The 15,019-nt window shown below is 47.2% G+C and overlaps 1 protein-coding gene across 1 annotated transcript in view; it reads right to left on the reverse strand.

Annotated features, from left to right (window-relative positions):
- The window catches only part of TNS2 (tensin 2), a 99,558-nt gene that overhangs the window by 65,802 nt on the left and 18,737 nt on the right, over positions 1–15,019 (reverse strand). The window contains exons 2-3 of the mRNA XM_056867365.1: positions 13,691–13,802; positions 12,035–12,072 (exon numbers count right to left, since the gene is read on the reverse strand). The gene's annotated coding sequence lies outside the window, so the exon portion shown is untranslated. The remainder of the gene's footprint in view (positions 1–12,034; positions 12,073–13,690; positions 13,803–15,019) is intronic.

The raw sequence follows: 15,019 nt of genomic DNA on the forward strand, positions 1-15,019 counted from the left end.
GGTGGAATTGGCACAAGTCTCCCTTCCCTCCTCTGTTGATGGAAATGTCATTCCATCCAAGGAGATGCTGCTGTGCAACTGGGAAGGCGCTTTAGGTAGGGTTGCCAACCTCCAGGTACTGGAAGCAGAACACAAACCTCGTGCTTAAGTAGGAAGTTTAAAGGATAACAGCAAGCACTGATGGCACACAACTTATTTTTATATAAACACATCTACAGTTTTTCGGGACTTTCTGCATACTGTTATATGCTTAGATAGGATTGTGTTTATATAAAAATAAGTTGTGTGCCATCAGTGCTTGCTGTTATCCTTCAAACCTCCAGGTACTAGCTGGAGATCTCCTGCTATTACTACAACTGATCTCCAGAAGATAGAGATCAGTTCCCCTGGAGAAAATGGGGCTTTGGCAACTGGACTCTATGGCATTGAAGTCCCTCCCCTCCCCAAATCCCACCTTCCCCAGGCTCCGCCCCAAAAACCTCCCGCCGGTGGCGAAGAGGGACCTGGAAACCCTACGCTATTACAACTGATCTCCAGTCAATAGAAACCAGTTCACCTGGAGAAAATACCCACTTTGCCAATTGACTCTACGGCATTGAAGTCCCTCCCCTCCACAAACCCTGCCCTCCTCAGACTCCCCCCCCCAAATCTCCAAATATTTCCCAACCCGAAGCTGGCAACCCTAGCTTAAGGATCCAAGCCAATAATCTTAATAAACAAAATAAGTGAAAACGGGCCCATTCGTTCACCCTTCCTTCCCACGCTCCTCCTTACCTGCTCACCTGTTCCAGGTCCCTCCCCCAGCGTTCCTCCCAAGGTCTGCTGCCCCCTTGTGGAGGGGTAAGAACGCGCCTCGCTGTCAGGAGAGCAACCCAGCACCCACGCGCTACCCACCCGTCGAAGCTGCCGATCCCACGCTGGAAGCAGAGCCCATCTGCCCACGATCCAGAGAGCACGGGGAGGCCTCTCCAAAGAGGCACCGGCGACGCAGAAGGAGCCAGCCGCCCTGGCCGCTTCGTGGACAGGGACCGAGCCGCCTCTGTCCCCTTAACGCCTCTGTCTCGTCCCAGGTTCTCTTCTTTTCCCAGGTTCTCCCTGCAGCTCGGTCTTCTTTCCCGAGAGCAGAGCTGTGCTTGCGGAAACAGCCACCGATCCCACGATTTAAAAAAAAAGAGAGAGGAAAAGTCCCAGCACAACAGCAGGCGGGAGTGAAGTGGCTTCTCCTCCAGCTGCAGCCTTTGGCCACACTCCAAGGCAAACTCCGCTGGGTAATTACACAACTTAGAACGGCGGCCTCGGTCGGGCTTAAAGGGGCAGAGGTCTGGATCTCACAGGAGCACAGGGTCCGGCTCCCAGGATCGGGCCTGGATCACGTTCCAAGCGGACCTGCTCGCGAAGACGCACCCACGTACTAGCTGTTCCCAGAAGCAGCTGTGCTCTGGCATTCCCGGGGCGCTGGCTATCAAAGCGGGCAGAGGTGGCTTCCTTCCTGTTTCTCCATGCTCGCGTGACAGGGAGTGACACTCCGGATCCCAAGGGGTCTTGTGGGAAGCCACCCCTATGGCATTAGAACGTAAGAACATGAGAAAAGCCATGCTGGATCCGACCAAGGCCCATCGAGTCCAGCAGTCTGTTCACGCAGTGGCCAACCAGGCGCCTCTAGGAAGCCCCCAAACAAGACGACTGCAGCAGCACCATCCTGCCTGTGTTCCACGGCACCTAATATAATAGGCATGCCGCTCTGAAACAGGAGAGAATAGGTATGCATCATGACTAGTATTAGTTTTGACTAGTAGCCATGGATAGCCCTATCATAAGAACATAAGAAAAGCCATGCTGGATCAGACCAAGGCCCATCAAGTCCAGCAGTCTGCTCACACAGTGGCCGACCAGGTGCCTCTAGGAAGCCCACAAACAAGATGACTGCAGCAGCACTGTCCTGCCTGTGTTCCACAGCACCTAATATATTAGACATGCTCCTCTGATACTGGAGAGAATAGGGATGCATCATGACTAGTATTCATTTTGACTAGTAGCCATGGCTAGCCCTCTCCTCCACGAACATGTCCACTCCCCTCTTCAAACCTTCCAAGTTGGCAGCCATCGCCATGCCCTGGGGCAGGGAGTTCCACCGTTTAACTATGTGTTGTGTGCCTGTTCAAAATGAACATTTGATCAAAATGCGAGGTGTGGGGCGCTTGGGGCACAGGGACAGGGGGTGGCACAGCCAGGCCCCATGGAAGGAGGAGGGTGGAAATCACACTTATGGGCCTTCCTGCAACGTGCCAAGCTTGGCTGAGAAAAGAGATGTAGAGACCATTTGGTGACCTTAAGGAGAGTTGAGGAGGGACCAACGACCACCAAAGGCATTCCTGAAGCTATGCAAAGGTGGACCTGATCAGTAACCAGGAACGGAGGTCACTGCAAGAAGCCCCACAAGAGAAGGAAAGATGCCTACAAAACATACTTCAAGTGCGAGAAAAAGCAAGAACAGAGTCCCCAAATTTCTCTTTGACGTACAGGTGAGTTACTGTTCTGTCCTCAGCAGAGTCACACGCTTCTAAGTCCACTGCCATGGGCTTAGGTTTGTGTAACTCTGCTTAGGACTGCACTACTAACCTTCGGCACCAATGGTGGTTGGGTGCCTCACTGCTTAATACAACTGGGCAGGGGTTTTTTACCTAGTCTTTGATGGTCATTAGGGTTGCCAACCTCCAGGTACTAGCTGGAGATCTCCTGCTATTACAACTGATCTCCAGCTGGAGAAAAGGGCCGCTTTGGCAATTAGACTCTATGGCATTGAAGTCCCTCCCCTCCGCAAACCCCGCCCTCCTCAGGCTCTGCTTCAAAAACCTCCCGCCATTGGCAAAGAGGGACCTGGCTACCCTAATGGTCATGGTTCCTGCACCTAACTGCTGCAGCTTTCCCTCTAGCTCTCCTTCCAGGCCTTTAACAACAGCCAGACAGAAATTATGCAGGTGAAGCTTTTAGTATCATGTAGCTGAGCCATGGGAGGGAAAAGAACCACTATCCTATCTAACCTGTTGGTAAAGGCACAGGAGCCCAGTCAGCAGAAAAGGTGGTAACGCAAAACAGCCCAGCCTGCAGAATTCAGGCGGTCAAGCCATCTTTCTTCTGTGCAGGGGGCAAGCAGCATCTGCTGAACCTCCGGCCGTCGTTTAGCTCATAAAGGCAGAGATGCACTGCCAGAAAAAAAAAGTTGGCAGCTTCATCTGTGAGCTCATCCGTATCCTGAATCCAAACGGGAAGCCTCTCTTGCCACATCTGCACAAGCAAAATGCAACCAGCGCTGAAGAAACAGGCAGGAACAGATCTATAATATTAATTCCGCTTTCTTGTTTTTAACATCTAAACCAGCACAGAGCAGTAAAAACTGTACTGAAAACATTATGGCATAGTGAAAGCTGCTAGAAACGTGACCAGCTATTTCTTCACCCCGCATACAGGGATCGCCGCTTGGGTCTACCTGTCAGGGCCGTTGGAAAGACGTTGAGATCACGTAATGTGAAACATGTTGACTACTGGGAAGTGCTATGGAAACGTGTAGTTTTGTGGATAAACAAATTTATGTTGTCTGAAATTTTAGAAAGTTACAGCAGCTCTAACTGAGCCGTAAGCCAACCAGCACTTAAAAACACCATTGGTAGATTTAACTGGTAGATTAATATATTAAAGTTTTGTTTGATCGATTGATTAACTGAAAAGGGCAAAGTTTAATTGGTGAAGATGTACTTTGATGGCACACTTGTTAATGGAGATCGGTCCTGGTGGGTTACCGTAATTGGGAACAAAAATGAAAACATATTCAAGGTGGCCGCTTCGGGTTACTGAATTCGGCATGCCCTTACCGTTCCTTTGAAATCTCCAAGAAGGCACATCTGTCAAGGTTGGATAACATACGAATGTACTGAAACATATGCAATTAAAAAATGGACCAAAATGAAGCTAACACCATATATTTTGTCACCTTATCTATGGATAAAATACCTGCAGTGACAAGAACCGGTTGGTTCGGGGGGGCGGGCAAGGGGCCGCCACACAAAAGGCCCTGCCTCACCATGTCAGAGCCTCGAACGTTTCACTACATGAAGCCACGAAGCTGCCCTAATAACAAGCCAGACCAATGGTCCTTGAAGCCCAGCAGTTTGACCGGCCTCAGTAAGATAAAAGTCTTTTCCCATCACCTGACCCTTTTTTTTAAAAGTTTGTATTGAAATAAAAGAATAAAGCACATACAAACCCATACGTACAAAACAACATACCTTCCAAAGGGAGCATATATTTAGAGCCATTAAAATGCTTCAAATAAAAGACTGATATTCTCACTACACATTATCATTGTGTGTGTAAAGTGACTTTGAGTCGCAGCCGACTCATGGTGACCCCTTTTGGGGTTTTTATGGCAAGAGACTAACAGAGGTCATTGTAGCTAGGAATCAGAAAATCAGAGACAAGAGTTTTCTGTTTCCTTTCTATGGTCCTCCGCAGTGTATTTTCATGTTATGTTATGTGTTTTTTCGTATAAATGTCTTTCTTTTAAAAGAATAAAATAAATACTATGGGTTTTAACACATTTTGGCATTTCCCTCTTCCCCGCTTTCTGGAATGCTGGAGCTTTTCATCGACCAAAACGTTTCAGATATGTTCAAAGCTGCCCCTTCCCCGGGGTTCCCACCGGGCCATGCCCCATGACCCCTACCCTCTTTGCCGGGGCCGTTTCCCATGATCTGCAGATGCTCCTGTTCCAACCACCCCCTGAGAGGATGTGGCCCCTTCTGCCCTTCTGCGACTGACCCCACACCATGCCAGAGTTTCCTCCCAGGCAGAGATGGGGGAACCTGAGATCACGGGGGCAAGAGATCAACCAGAACGCCTGGCCAAGACCTCTGTGTCTCTTCCGCTGCTTCCCCCTGTCCTCTGGCTCCAGCAGGCCTGGGAGCGAATCGTCTGCAGAAAATCCCAGCAGGATGGCATCGAGTCATATGCCTCCACCGTCTCCCACAATGGCAATCTCTCTTTCCCCCCCTCTCCAGTCTCAGCGACGATCCAGGATTGGAAAAAAAAACCACACGTGCAATTCAACAGTAGAATCGACCGCCGGCACCTCCGTTCTGAAAGGGCTTATCCCGATGAATAGGTGACGCGTTTCCCATAACCACGTAGTGATTAAGAGCGGCGGACCCTAATCTGCTGAATGGGGTTTAGAAATTGTGGATGTATATGCGGATGGCTAAACTTACAGATTCTTTACATGGTAAAGATATGGAAGAATTAAAAAAAAACCACATTCTGGGACAAACTGGCGAAAATGAATTTTACAAATATAGTTAATGAATTATAGATAATTTTTTTAAGCAAAAGCAATAATAGCAATGTTAAATACTGTCAAAACACTTCTCCGGAAGTCCAGTGGTGATGGGATGCACTGTTAAGGTGGGTGGTGGATATTAGAGCACTATATATTTTAAATTATATTATACACTGTAATTACAATGGTTGCATAAGTGCTCTTTATGTATTTTTGTATTTTTGTTTTTATGATTTATGTTCTATATAATTTGTTTTTTTATTTTATTTTAACAAAAAAATAATAAAAATTTATTAGAAAAAATGGGGTTTGATTCCCCGCTCCTCCACATGAGCCTGCTGGGTGACCTTGGGCTAGTCACAGTTCTCGCTGAACTCTCTCGGCCTCACCTACTTCATAAAGTGCCTGTTGTGGAAAGGGGAAGGGGATTGTAAGCCACTTAGAGACTCCTTAAAGGTAGAGAAAAGGGGGGGGGGTATAAAAACCAACTTTTCTTCTTCATCTTCACTGTCACTTTCATATTATATATTAAACTTTTCTCCTGTTTTTCCTCCAAGGAGCTCCAGGCGGTATACGTGGTCCTTCCATTATTTTTATCCTCGGTGACTTAGTCTGAGAGAGCCCAAGGCCACCTAGGAAGAGTGAAATTTGGACCCAGGTCTCCCCAGTCCCAGACTGACTTTCTAGCCACCACACTGCACTGGCATCAGTATCTCTCCCATCCAAGTTCAACTGCATGGCAAGCCTACACATGGATGTTGGAACAGAAGAAGAGCCCTACTGGATCAGACCAAAGGCCCATCCGGTCCAGCATTCAATTCACACAGTGGCCAACCAGCCGCCTCTAGGAAGCCCATGAACATGATGGCTGCAACAGCATCACCCTACAATTGATGTTCATCCCCAGCAACTGATGTAAGGAGGCCTCTGGTACTGGAGGACGTAGATATCCAACACAGCTAGTAGCCATTGTGATTAGTAACCACTGATAGCCCCATCATCCGTGAATTCATCTTTTAAAGCCTTCCACGTTGGCGGCCCTCACCACATCACATCCTGTGGCAGCGAGTTGCACAATTTAACGATGTGCTGTTCACATTACTCATTTGTAGAAGCCAATGATAGGGGCCCCCCTTGCAACCAGCAGGGGGACTTACTGTGCGGTCAGGGGTCTTCACTGGTGACGCACTGTGCACACTGGAAGTGACATCAGTGCATCTCCAGTGATGCCAGGGACTTTCTGGCATTTGGGCAAAACTCTAGGGTTTAACCATTGAGTTTCCCCCCCAAATGCCAGAAAGTCCTTGGCATCACTGGAGATGCACTGATGTCACTTCCAGTTAGGGTTGCCAACCTCCAGGTACTAGCTGGAGATCTCCTGCTGTTACAACTGATCTCCAGCTGACAGAGATCAGACCATCTGGAGAAAATGGCCGCTTTGGTCATTGGACTCTATGGCATTGAAGTCCCTCCTCTCCCTAAACCCTACCCTCCTCAGGGGGCAGGACACTATGAACACATGAACGCATGAAGCTGCCTTGTACTGAATCAGACCCCTGGTCCATCATAGTCAGTCTTGTCTACGCAGACCGGCAGCGGCTCTCCAGGGTCTCAGGCAGAGGTCTTTCACATCCCCTACTTGCCTAGCCCCTTTAACTGGAGATGCCGAGGATTGAACCTGGGACCTTCTGCACGCCAAGCAGATGCTCTACAAACTGAGCCACAGCCCCTCCCAGAATGCTTATGGAACCCAAAGCAATAATACAATTCTGTTAGTTTACCCAACTGGGCTGGCCAGGGCACATTCAAGAAACTCACACACACCTTCTCAAATCCCACACACACACACACACACACACACTAGGGTTGTCAGCTCAGGGTTGGGAAATACGTGGAGTTTTGGGGGTGGAGCCTGCAGAGGGCAGGGTTTGGAGAGGGGAGGGACTTCAATGCCATAGAGTCCAATTGCCAAAACCTCCATTTTCTCCAGGTGAACTGATCTCTATCAGCTGGAGATCAGTGGTGATAGCAGGAGATCTCCAGCCACCACCTGGAGCTTGGCAACCCTAACACACACACAAATATTTTTGCCAGGGCTCTGGGCACTCTTACAGCAATGAAGTCAAGTTATGAGAGGGGGCACAAGCTATGAGGACAGTAGCACCTGAAAAACCAACAAGATTTCCAGGGTTTAAGCTTCTGAGACTCAAAGCTCCCTTCTTCATATACCAAGCTTTGACACGTAAAAGCTCATATCCTGGAAATCTTGTTGGTCTCTAAGGCGCTACTGGGCTCGAATCTCGCTCTTCTCCTGCAGACCGACACGGCTACCCACCAGAAACTATAAGGGAGGGGAGCCTTCACCACATACAGGAAAATGTGAGATTGTAAAGGGCTGATTCACATATTACAGAATCCCCTGTCAACAGACTTTTGTGTAGTTTTCTGTGCTGAGAACTCAATTCCCAGGTCCACGGGAGCTCCATTCGGACTGTGGTGCATGAGGAGAAAAGGCTTCATTCAGTCTCCCCTTCCACACCGTTTTTGCTGATCCGAAATAGTCCTAGGAGCCACTAGTTCAGGGGTGGGGAACGTCAGGCCCGGGGGCCATTTAAGGTCCGCTAAATCATTTGGTCTGGCCCTTCGTGGGTCCTGGCAGATCTCAGAGACTGGCGATCCGCCCCCTCCCATGGACAGGAATAGGCCTCTATTCAAGGCGGATGTGAGTTTGTTTTGCCCAGAAAAGAAACCTTTTCCCCCCCTTGCAGAAGAGTCATTAGCTATGGAGCTGCTAGGGCTGCCCAAGAAACTGTGTTAACCCTTTCCCACCCGGGCCGTGGAGAAACTTATTGGTCGGCTAATTTTTAAGTTGATAATTTTGTGTGGCCCGCGAATGATGTTATAAATATCCAAATGGCCCTTGGTGGGAAAAAAAAGGTTCCCCACCCCTGCACTAGTTTAAGGAAATCTACATGTGGCTATCAGCACATGTACGTTTTCCTAATGGAGCTCATAGCCTGTAATCTGAGATACCTTGATTCCCTTAAAAAAACAAAACAAAAAAACCCTAAATGTTCCTATACTTTTCCATTTCAAATTGGGGCTCAAAGTATACCCCCCAAAGGATTCGGAGACTTCCAGACCTCTCGGAAAGCTCAATTCCTCATTACACATCCTGTTTACTAGTTGACAAAACAGAGACGTTGAGCTCCAAGGGTCCGAACTCAGCACAAAGTTTAGCTCATGATCTAGGCCAGCGCAAGAGGGCCGAGCTAAGAAACCCACACAAGGAACAGAATGTCGGCTTGTAGGAGTTGTACTGCTCCTTCACACACTTGACTGAACCTCGGTGGGAGGGAGGGGAATGAGCAATCGCCATTAGGGGCAGGAGGCTCAGAGACTGTGAAACTGACTGGTGTTCTACACATGCAGCCAAATAATCCAAAAATCCCGCTCCTTAGGATTGCCAATCTGCAGGTGGTTCAACCCAAATTCACACAGAAACCATATTATCTAATAAATCACAATTATATTCCAATATCTAAGGCTCACTGAAGGAGCCCCGTGGCGCAGAGAGGTAAGCTGCAGTATTGCAATCCAAAGCTTTGCTCACGACCTGAGTTCGATCCCAACGGAAGTTGGTTCCAGGTAGCCGGCTCAAGGTTGACTCAGCCTTCCGTCCTTCCGAGGTCGGTGAAATGAGGACCCAGCTTGCTGGGGGTAAAGGGAAGACGACTGGGGAAGGCACTGGCAAACCACCCTGTAAACAAAGTCTGCCTAGAAAATGTCGGGATGTGACATCACCCCATGGGTCAAGAATGACCCGGTGCTTGCACAGGAGACCTTTACCTTTACCTATCTAAGTCTACAATATAGTAGAAAGTACAACAAACATAGTCACATACAAAAAGGTGGGTTCACATCAAAATTCACAAAAGTGTAAATACAACTAAGTATATAAATATCTAATTCTAGTCTATAGGTGTCTAGTAACATTTCTTCCTTTCATAACAGGATCAAGATTCATCACATGTCAGACCGGCAAGGAAGAGGGCCGTTTCTGTTCTTCATCAGTTCCTCTACCTTAATTTCTTCAGTTGTTGTATATTTCCTTTAACCCATTAGTTATAAATATAAACTCCCCATGGGTAGAAACTACAGGGAACCTCTGAATTCCTATTGACTTGACTAGCCTGTCTAGGCAGAAGGACCAGTTTCTACCCATGGAGAGTCTTCCTCGCCTGCCTGACATCTGATGAATCTTCTGTTATCCCTTCGACAACTTTGGGTGTTTGTTTGGATTATGAAAGGAAGAAATATTACTAGACACCTATAGACTAGAATTAGATATTTATATACTTACCTGTATTTACACTTTTGTGAATTTTGATGTGAACCCACCTTTTTGTATGTGACTATGTTTGTTGTCCTTTCTACTATACTGTAGGCTTAGATACTGGAATATAATTTTGATTTATTAGATTTTTTGGTTTCTGTGTGAATTTGGGTTGAACCACTGAGTGAACAGAAGTGTCTATCTTTTGCCAAATCTCCAGGTGGTGGCTGGAGATCTCCGGGTATTACAACTGATCTCCAGGTGACAGAGGTCTTTTACGCATGGCTGTTTCACTTGCCGTCACCCCTCCGATGACTCCGGGTCTTTGTGTGGAATATGCATGCCGTTTCTTTTCTTTTCTTTTTTTTTTATAATTTTTATTGAATTTTACAATACAAAAAAAGAAAAGAAAAAAAGAAAGAAAGAAAAAGAAATATATATATAGATATAAAAGGGTATTCACATAACATATTGAATACATTTCATTTTTTAATACATTCATCAAAAGAAAATACCCTTTCCCCCCACCCACCAAAAGTGACCCATCACCATGACTTCCATAGAAGTGTCCGGTAGCTTTATTTATTAATTATCTAAATTCTAATATTACTTAAAAAATAATTTTCTATAGCTCACTAAATAACAAAGTAAAATCCATTTTTGCCAACTTATCCCAATATGAGGTGGCCTTAAACCATGTTAACTTAAATTCTTCCAAATCATTTCCATGCAGAATTTCCGTTAATCTGGCCATCCTCATATATAACCACACTTTCTCTCTCCATTCTATGATTGAGAGTTTACTTGTTTGTTTCCATACTCTAGCTATCACAATCCTTGCAGCAGCAAAACTATATTGGCAGATAATCCTATCCCGATCATGAATATCGTTTGTGGGTATTCCCAGTAAACAAAATAATGGTTTTCTTTTCACTTTACTATTAATCAAATTATTTGTTTCTTTTACTATTTTTTTCCAAAATTTTTTAATTTTTTTACAAGTCCACCAGACATGCATATAAGTTCCTCTTTCTTTTCCACATTTCCAACAGATTCCTTTATCTTTACTGTTCATTTTAGATATCATAATTGGCGTTATATGCCATCTATAAAACATTTTATAGAGATTTTCTCTAATTTCATTAGTTATTGTAAATTTAAACTCCCTCTTCCATAAATTTTCCCATTTATCCAGGTCTATATTGAATCCTAAATCCTGCATCCATTTGATCATGACTGGTTTAATTCTTTCTTGTTCTAAATTAATAGTCATCAATAATTTATACATCCTACCAATCAATCCTTTATTTCCTTTATCTAATATCTTTTCTAACTCGGATTTATTTTTACTGAATCCAAGTTGACTATCTTTATTAAAAATATCTTGTAGTTTATAATATAAAAACCAGTCTTTTATATTTAATTCTTCCCTGCTTTTTAAAACCCATTTACTCTCCTTCCATTCAATAATACCCCTATACATCTCTATATCTAAATTTAACTGTTTTCCCCTCTTCATATAAGCTTCTATTGGGTTAATCCACCCCGGGGTTGTATTTTCTAAAATCTTCTTATATTTTGTCCAAATATAAGAAGATTTTATAAGAAGATATGCATGCCGTTTCTGACCATCAGAGGTTGCCTCGTTTCTCCCTCTGCGTTTCCCCGCGTTTTGCCCGCATTTTCAAATTTGAGATAAAACAAGTCCCTGAAAACACAGGCAAAATGCAGGGGGATGCTGGGGGAGAACAAGGCAACCTCTAACAGTCAGGAATGGCATACATAATCCAAACAAACACCCAAAGTTGTCGAAGGGATAACAGAAGAAGTAAGACGAGTCGGTTTTTATATGTTGACTTTCTCTACCACTTAAGGAAGAATCAAACCGGCTTACAATCACCTTCCCTTCCCCTCCCCACAACAGACACCCTGTGAGGTAGGTGGAGCTGAGAGAGCTCTAAGAGAACTGTGACTAGCCCAAGGTCATCCAGCTGGCTTCGTGTGGAGGAGTGGGGAAACAAATCCGGTTCACCAGATGAGCCTCCATTGCTCATGTGGAGGAGTGGGGGAATCAAACCCAGTTCTCCAGATCAGACTCCAGAGCTCCAAACCACTGCTCTTAACCACTACGCCATTCTGGCTCTCGGTGAGGGAAACAGCCATGCGCAAAGGCCCAGAGATCAATCCACCTGGAGAAAATGGCCGCTTTGGAAGGTGGACTCTATGGCATTATACCCTATTGTCCCTCCCCTCCCCAAATCCCACCCTCCTCAGGCTCCAACCCCAAAATCTCCAGGTATTTCCAAGCCTGGGGCTGGCAACCGCACCTCTCCCCTTCTTGCTCCGAACAGACACCTCCCTTCGCTTACCTTGCCTTCGCATTTCTTGTGGCTTGCCACTTTGCACACTGCAAGAAAAAAGAAGAGAGATTCCAGAGCTAGGATCTGTAACCATACGGTCGGGCTCCCATGAACGTTTTCATTCAGAGTGCATTACTGTTAAATGCACAACGGCAGAGTGCCCTGAAAGGCATGGCATGGTTATTGCTGTAATGGTGAGGGCTATCGCGAGAGTGAACCCTTTGGAGGAGACCTTCGGATGGTGCATCAACTGCATCCATTCCTGGGTCAGTCAGATCTAGCCACAATGATCTATGCCAGTGGTGCCAGTGGTGGCGAACCTATGGCACGCGTGCCAGAGGGGGCACTCAGAGCCCTCTCTGTGGGAACGCGCGCTGTTGCCCCAGCACAGAGTTCGCCTGAGTTTGTTACTAGAAAGCCAGAGGGACGCGGGGCTTGGCCGCTCCTGTCCCCCTCTCCATGCGCACCTGAGGGCATTTCTCACATCACCCGCCACTCTGCCCAGCAGCCCAATGGGAGCGCTTCCTCCCTCCCCTGTCACATGCGGCAGGGCGGCTCACATGCCGGGCGGCTCACATATGGAGTAAGAGTGGGGCGCGGACGGCAGCTCGTTGAGTCTGTGGTGAAAGTGATTCCCGTGGTGGGGTTGGAGAGGAGCTAGGTTGGAGGGGAGCATCGCTCACAGCGTGGCATAGCTGGAGGGGAGCAGAGCGCTCGGGCCACAGCGCGGGCTTTGCGGCGCCTCCCACCTTTCAGTGAAATCCCCTACTAAAAGAGGAACACCCGCTTACCCAGCATGTAATTAACCTGTGGAACTCCTTGCCACAGGATGTGGTGATGGCATCTAGCCTAGATGCCTTTAAGAGGGGATTGGACAAATTTCAGGAGGAAAAGTCCATCACGGGTTACTAGCCCTGATGGGTATGTGCTACCTCCTTATTATCATATTCAGGTTAAAGTGCCGTGTTGGCACTTTGCGATAAATAAGTGGGTTTTGGGTGTAAGTTTGGGCACTCAGTCTCTAAAAGGTTCGCCATCACTGATCTATGCCTTAGTTACATCTAGACTGGACTATTGCAATGCGTTCTACCTGGGGTTACCCTTGAAGAGTGTTCAGATACTGCAGCTAGTGCAGAACTCCACGGCTAGACTGCTCTTCAGGGCCAGCCATCGGGAACATGTAACCCCAATACTACAGCAATTATCTCCAGGCGACAGAGACCAGTTCCCCTGGAGAAAAGGGCCGCTTTGCCAATTGGACTCTATGGCATTGAAGTCCCTCCCCTCCCCAAACCCTGCCCTCCTCAGGCTCCACCCCCAAAATCTCCAGCTGTTTTCCAACTCGGAGCTTGCAACCCTATCAACTAGAGTTGCCAACCTCCAGGTACTAGCTGGAGATCTCCTGCTATTACAACGGATCTCCAGCCAATAGAGATCAGTTCACCTGGAGAAAAGGGCTGCTTTGGCAATTGGACTCTATGGCATTGAAGTCCCTCCTCTCCCCAAACCCCGCCCTCCTCAGGCTCCGCCCCAAAAACCTCCTGCCAGTGGCGAAGAGGGACCTGGCAACCCTACTATCAACAGCTCTGCATTCACTAGGCTTCTTGTTTCTCTGCCGGGGGAAGAAGGGAAAGGTAGAAAGGAATGCAGTGGGAGACTTCATACCTTTGCAGACAAGGCCCTGGGACTCGATGGATTCCTTGCACACCACACATGCCTTTTTCTTCTTCTTGAATACCTTCTCCTTGAAGCTGTGCGGCTCAGGCACCTTCCCGGGCTGAAATGTCAAACAAGGGCAGGATTTGGTATGGGAGGTAGGCAGGAATGTGGCTGGATAAACAGAGATACAGCGCTGGATGCGGGCAGGCGAAGCAGTGCTTACTTGCTGGCAGGTCTCCTGCAGTTGGAGAATGCCGTGTTATAATGTGTCGGGCACAATTTGTTCATTCCCCAGGTTACAGCAACCTGGGACAACCCCCCCCCCCCATGAAATTAGCATTGACAGCTCCAGGTTGGGAAATACCTGGAGATTTTGAGGGGTGGAGCCGGTGGGGTTTGGGGGTGGGTGGGACTTCAATGCCATAGAGCCCAATTGCCAAAGTGGCCATTTTCTGCAGGGGAACTGATCTCCGTCGTCTGGAGATGTTGTAATAGCGGGAGATCTCCAGCCACCACCTGGAGGTTGGCAACCCTACCTATTGTAAGACTGGTCGAGTTCTTATGCATACAGTGAAGAAGAAAGAATTTAGCAAGCTTCAGATATAACAGCAAACCTTAATTTGAGAAATCTCTGTGCCTTCTTCTCCATTCCCCTCGCACATGATCTACAGTTGCCAACTCTGGGTTGGGAAATTCCTGGAGATAAGGGGGTAGAGACTGGAAGGGGGAGGGGGCTCAGCAGGGTATAATGCCTCAGAGTCCACCCTCCAAAGCGGTCACTTTCTCCAGGGGAACATATTGCTGTCACCTGGAGATCAGGTGTAATTCTGGGGGATCCCCAGGACCCACCTGGAGGTTGGCAACCCTACAACACACCTCCATAATTGAAGGGTATCACTTTCCAAACAAGCCACAAAATTCTCTGCTCTTTTCCCTCCCAACCAGCCTTCCAAACTTTGACTGAATCCTGAGGTGAGGTTGGGGCAGGGTTTTTTTGACCAAACCTTAATTTGTGGTTCAGACAGAAGAGCAAACTATGGTCGGCCCTGAAAAGAGAAGTGTTCAGCTACGACCTCCCCCCCTAGCACAACCGCCACAATTTGTCACCATGTATGAATCCTGGTTTGGAGGACCTGGAAAAAATGCCTTTTAGGAACACGCCCAAGCGCTCCGGAAAAAAGCAAACACAAAATCCATTTGCTCATTTGGGGTGGGGTTGGGGGAGAGGGTATGAAATACTGGTCCCATATACAGAAATGCACTGAACATTCCTCCGTAAGATAAAGACCCAGCACGACAGACAGCAAGAATGTGCACGCTAAGGGTTCAGTAGAT

The sequence above is a fragment of the Euleptes europaea genome, chromosome 1, assembly GCF_029931775.1.
Source record: "Euleptes europaea isolate rEulEur1 chromosome 1, rEulEur1.hap1, whole genome shotgun sequence".
NCBI classification, from domain to species: Eukaryota; Metazoa; Chordata; class Lepidosauria; order Squamata; family Sphaerodactylidae; genus Euleptes; species Euleptes europaea.